Source organism: Sus scrofa, chromosome 2, assembly GCF_054392235.1.
Source record: "Sus scrofa isolate SSC_HxYL_T2T_F1_AM1 chromosome 2, Sscrofa_HxYL_maternal_Yorkshire_Landrace_v2.0, whole genome shotgun sequence".
Lineage (NCBI taxonomy): Eukaryota > Metazoa > Chordata > Mammalia > Artiodactyla > Suidae > Sus > Sus scrofa.
In genome coordinates this window covers 750,263-756,149 of record NC_139384.1, presented here as the reverse complement: position 1 = coordinate 756,149, position 5,887 = coordinate 750,263, and the positions used below count along the sequence as shown (strand labels likewise).

The window sequence follows — 5,887 nt, the reverse complement described above, 5'->3', positions numbered from 1 at the left end:
TCTCCCGGGGTCCACTGCGCCCATGAGGGTCTCAGAGCCTGGTCGCACCTGCGGCCCCTGCTCCGGCCCCCTGGTCACAGGCCACGGGCCAGGGAGGGGCACAGGGCCACGCCGGCCTGCTGTCCACGCACCCTCGGCTGCCTAGGCCTGAGCACCCCCCGCCTCTGGCGCTGGTCTCCTGTGGTCCTGTCTGGCTGCACCGCCCCCATGAGGGGTAATTTCAAACCCGCGGTGGAGACGAGAATTGAGGACGCCACGTACCCAAGGTCCGGCTCCAACCAGTACTAGCCAGCTGCCCTTGCAGCTCCAGATACTTTCAGGTTGAGAAATAAACATGACGGCACAAACCAGGGGCCCTCCCCAGCCCTCTCCCCGCCGCCCAGAGGCGGCCGCTCTCCTGGGTCCCGGGTCCCTGAGTTTCCTAACGTGCCCGCAGCCGCAAACGCGCTGCCGCAGCAGGAAGACCAGAAAGACCGGCCGCAGTGATGCAAAATCGGGTCCGAGCCGGTCACGCAGACTGGGCTCCTGGATCTGGTTTCAGGGCCCCTTCTTTGCCTTCCGGGGAGGGGGTCACGCAGGCCGCCTGGGGCTCTTGCTCTCTGTCACCAGCAGAGTGGCTGTGCCGCCCTGGCTCCTGGCCAGACAGCCCCTGGGAGAAGCGCCAGCGGGCAAACGGGTCCGGCGGTGGTTTCTCTTGCACTTCCTGGATCCCAGGGGTCAAGCCTCTTGGCTTGTTGCTTATTTTGTCATTTGTGCCAAAAAGAAGGTAAGCTGCCCTCTGCCCCGAAGCCCGGGGCGGGGGGGAGGCTTGTCCAGGAGCCCAAAGCCTGCTGGGCCTGGACTCTGTGCTGGCCGGGGGGGCTCCATCCACCCTCCCGCCGCCCCTCTCCCCTCCCCCCATCCCTCCCTCCCCCTCCCCCCTTCCCCCCCTCCTTCCCCGGGGGTCCTGCTGGTGCCGGCCATTGTGGGTGTTCTTTCGCCCTCTGGACGCTGGACCTCGTCCGTCACGCACATGGACCTTTCGTCGGTCTTTGGCCTGCAGTTTTACTTGGTGGAGTTTTTTCAAACAGGATTGTCAAGTGGCTCCATTGCGACACTGATGGCTTGTGATCTTAGTGACTCGGTTAAGAAATCTTCCCCCCCCCTCCGCCGGCCCCGAAGTCATAAACATTAAACATTGTTTTCTCCTGAACGTTTTAAAGTTTCACTTTTCGTATTTAGTTTTCTAAGCCACTAGTATCTGATCCGAATGTGGGACGTGAGGTGCAGCCCTCATTCCAGCTCCCCTGGAGAGACGCTGTCCCGGCATCTGGGGCTGGAGGCCCGCCCCGCCCCGCCGCGCCCACAGCTGTGGGGGCCCCGTCCCACGGGGTCGTTGTTGTGGCCTGTGGTCTGTTCCAGCGGCCCTCGGGCCTATCCCGGCACCAAGGCCCCGCTGCCTTGGGAGTAAGCAGGCAGGGAGACCAGCCTCCCAGCCTGGAGCTTCTTTGAAACTCTTGGCTCTTGGCTCTCACAGGGGCTGTGGGAGCAGCCTGCTGAGTCCAGGAAAAACTCCACTTTTTATACTGGGTCATGAAAAGCGTTTTGTTGGGTTTATACAGCTGTTTGCCAAGAATCGGGATTATTTTTCAAAATCGAATCTTCCCTTGCGTGAGCAGGGCGTGTCCCTCTCCCGTTAATAAGCCCTTCCTGTGTGCCCTCCAGTAAAGGCAGAGTAATTTCCTCTTAATAGCCAGAGACATATTTTGGTTGATTGAGTCTCAGGAATCTAGCAGGATTTGCGGCTGTGTCACTGGGGTGGGCTCCTGTGGTTTTCTCTACATGGTCGTTAAAGAACTGCTACCTGTCTTGGGCATTTATTTTCAGCCACCTCGCACCCAGCGCGGTTACTCAGCTCCTCCTGGCTTCTCCGTCTTGATGATTATAGTGTCTTCGAATCACAGCAGCTCTTTCCTAATCCTGATTTGTTTTTCTTGTTTTTCAGTAACTTCCAGACCCCACGGACCCAAAGCGAGCGTTGTGCACAAGCTCCATTTTCCCTGACTTTCTATTTTTTTCTTTTTATTCTTTATGAAGAAGCCTGCGGCATCTGGAGGTTCCCAGGCTAGGGGTCGAATCGGAGCTGCTGCTGCCGGCCTGCACCACAGCCACAGCAACACCAGATCTAAGCCGCATCTGTGACTATGCAGTGGCTCACGGCAACACCGAATCCTTAACCCCCCGCGCGAGGCCAGGGATCGAACCTGCATCCTCATGGATACTTAGTCGGGTTCTTAACCTGCTGAGCCGCGGGAGCGCCTCCCTGCGGTTCCTGGCAACGACTCTAAAGCTGCAGCCCTAATCTGATGTTTGCTGCCAGGTTTGACGGATAACTCCTGGCAGAGAGGAGCGTCCCCGCCTAGTCTAAATTTGCTTTTTTTTAAAGTGAAGACAAGTTGTTTACTTTCATCAGGGCTTTTTCTGCCTCTGTTAGGGGTTTTTCTCCTGAATTCTGTCCCTGGAAATCGCCAGGTGTTGCTGGCTCCCCCTCCTGTTCACAGAGCAAAACTCGCCTCCAGGCCTTGGTGGCTGCCAGCAGCCAGGGACCCTCTGTTAGGACGGTGGCACCAGGCGGGACCCTCTAGACGACAGACGAGATTGCAAGGACGAGAGCAGCCCCGTCACCCGAGGTCCTGGAGTGAGAAGACATCCCCGGGTGCCCAGAAACTTCTGTTGCCACAGGCCACCAAGATCCAGGGGCACTTGTCACTGCCCCGCAACAGAACGGTCCTGCCGGAGACGTGGCGTCTGTACAGCCGGGTGAGTCGTAGTCATTGGAGGCCGTGGTGTGGCCTCCCCCACCGTCAGGGTGGAGAAACTCAAAGGCTTCTTGGTGTCATTGCGCACCTGGTCCCTTTCCGGATCCCGTGTCCCAGCAAAGCAGCGCTGGGCTCTCTTTCCCCGGGTGTGTCGTTTTCGACTCCCTCGGACCGAATCCCACGGTCCTTTGGATTCGAAACCGCCCAACGAAGGACGCTTTCGAAACCCGCCCGGGTTGCCTACAGCGACAGTGTCCCTCGTTCCCGCGCAGTCGTGCCGCAGCGTCCAGGATGCGGTCCCCGGTCCACCCTTCCCCGGGAGCGGGGCCTACGCCCTGGTCCCCGTGCTCGGAAGTCCTGAAGGATGCTGCTTTGCACACGCACGTGCGTCTCTGGGAGGCCGAGGGTTTCCTCCGACCTGGGGAAACCCCGCGAGTGGAGCACCGGGTGGCGTCGCAAGCGCGCGTTCGACGTGCTCCCATCCTGTCTCGTGACCCGTGTGTGGAGTCGGGTACATCTCTGCACTTTCTTACTGGCGGCCAGGGAGCTCCCACCACCTCTGCTATGCCCACCAGCCAACGGCAGACCGGGGACGGGCAGCCCGGACGCAAATGTAGGCCTTTCCTCTGTTGCATCTTGCGAGGGATCCCACAAATCTTTTGCCTATTTTTAATTAAATGCTTTAGCATTTCTGTTGAGTTGCGTACGCGTTCCTGACATAGGCTGGATATATGTTCCTCTGCAGACATTTGTTTTGCAAAATTTTCTCCCAGACTGTGGCTTGCCTCTGGTAAATACATCTTTCTTTCTTTTTTTATTAGTGCAACACCTGCGGCATTTGCAAGTTCCCGGGCTAGGAGTCAAATTGGAGCTGCAGCTGCCGGCCTGCACCCCAGCCACAGCCACGCAGCTCCTTCACCCACTGAGCGAGGCCAGGGATCAAACCCACATCCTCATGGATATTGACGGTTTTGTTACCACTGAGACACAATGGGAACTCCCTGCAACTTTTTGATTTTCAAAGAGCAAAAGTTTTTTGAGTTTGGGGGGGGGGTTGTTTGTTTGTTTTTTGCTTTTTAGGGCCGCACCCTCCACATAAGGAAGTTTCCAGGCTAGTGATCTAATTGGAGCTGTAGCCACCAGCCTACCCCACAGCTACAGCAACACCAGATCCTTAACCCACTGAGCAAGGCCAGGGATTGAACCCACATCCTCATGGAACCCAGTTGGGTTCGTTATCACTGAGCCAGAGGGGAACTCCCAAAAGTTTTTAATCTTAAGTCTATTTTATTGGACTTTTTTCTTTCCCATCTTGTGCTTTCTGTGTATTCTTTGAAAATCTTTGCCTAACTCGATGTCATAAATATTTTCTTCTATATTTTTTCTGTAAATGTAACACTTTTTGCCCTTGCGTTTAGGTTGTGAGATTGGTATGTGGTGCCAGCTAAGGGTCAGGATTCATTTCTGATCCACACAGAGAGGCAGTCACGTGGCATTATTCGTTAGAAATGCTCCCGTCACCCTCTTCACTGCCTTCGTCGATTGCTGGGCGCTCCATCCTACAGCACTGGTCTGTACATCTATCTTTGTCTTTCTATTTTTCTTTTTTGGTTGTGCCAGTGGCATGAGGAAGTTCTCGGGCCAGGGATTAAACTCGAATCCCAGCAGTGTCCCGAGCCACTGCAGTGACCACGCTGGATCCTCAACGCACTGAGCCACCAGGGAACTCCCGTAGACTGTCTTTAGACCACTGGCCTCCACTGCTAATTATACAGACTCTATCGTTACAATGATATAAGTAGTAACCAATGTAAACTATGTCTACCTAACATTTTCCTGAAGCCAGGTAATACTGGCCTCCAGCTTAGTCTTCACTTTTCAGAATTACTTGGCTACACCAGGCCCTTGGCTTTTCATTATGAACTTAAAATCTCCTTGCAAGTTTTTCCGACAAAGCTGTCAGGAATTTGACTGGTATTGCGTTGAATCCGCATGAATCTGGGGAGGCGACCACGTTCCCAATGTCAGATCCTCCACCGTGAGCGCGGCGGAGGTTTCCACTTACTTCAGCCTTTGTGTTTCGCTTCGTAATATCTCGTAGCCTTTAGTGTACGCATCTCCGGCAGCTTCCGCTAACTCGATGCCTAAGTATTTTATTTATGGTGCTGTTGTCAATTGAGCTGCTTTCTTTCATTTCATTCTACAGTCCAATTCTACTATATAGAAATGCCTTTGGGGTTTGTCTATTATCTTATATCCTGCAAGGTTTATAAATTTATTTATTATTTCCCGTAGATATTTTAATCCTCAGGGTTATCTACATGCATAAATATATCATCTGCAAATGTAGACTTCTTCATAAAATATTCCATTCAGCTCTTCCCCATCTGAGTATCTTTCATTTCTTTTACTTGTCTCATTGCACGGGCCTCTGGTACGAGTTTGAGGCTCAGCGTCACTCATCATTAGAGAAACGCCAGTCAAAACTACCACGAGGTACCACCTCACACCAGTCACAATGGCCGGCATCAAAACGTCTACAAACAGTAAATGCTGGAGAGGGTGCGGGGAACAGGGAACCCTCCTACACTGCTGGTGGGAGAGTAGATTGGTGCAACCACTGTGGAGAACATTCTAGAGGCTCCTCAGAAGAGTGAATATAGCAGCCCTCTTGAGGCAGATGGCGTGTTAGGGACCCCGCATGATGGTCGCTGCAGTGGCTTGGGTTTAATCCATGGCCAGGGAATTTCCAAATGCCCCAGGCATGGCAAAAAAAAAATCAACAACAACTAAATATAGAACTACCATATGATCCAGCAAATCCCAATCCGGGGCACGTACCCAGAGAAAATGATAATTTGAAAGGATCCCTGCACCCCAGTTTTCACTGAAGAACTATTTACAGTAGCCAAGTAATGGAAGCAAACTTAATGTCCCATGACAGAGGACTGGATAAGGAAGATGTGGGACATACATAGAATGGAATATTACTCGGCCGTAAAAAATGAAGCAATTCCATTTGCAGAAACATGGATGAACCTAGAGATTATCATACCAAGTGAAGTAAGTCAGCCAGAGAAAGACAAATA

At 53.3% G+C, this 5,887-nt stretch overlaps 1 long non-coding RNA gene across 1 annotated transcript; it reads left to right on the top strand.

Moving 5' to 3' along the window:
• The first annotated feature begins 359 nt into the window (after positions 1 to 359).
• On the top strand, positions 360 to 5,180 carry LOC146405007 (uncharacterized). Its single transcript, XR_014836677.1, has 2 exons — positions 360 to 766; positions 1,985 to 5,180. It is a non-coding gene; the product is annotated as an uncharacterized LOC146405007 (long non-coding RNA).
• Positions 5,181 to 5,887: the final 707 nt, after the last annotated feature.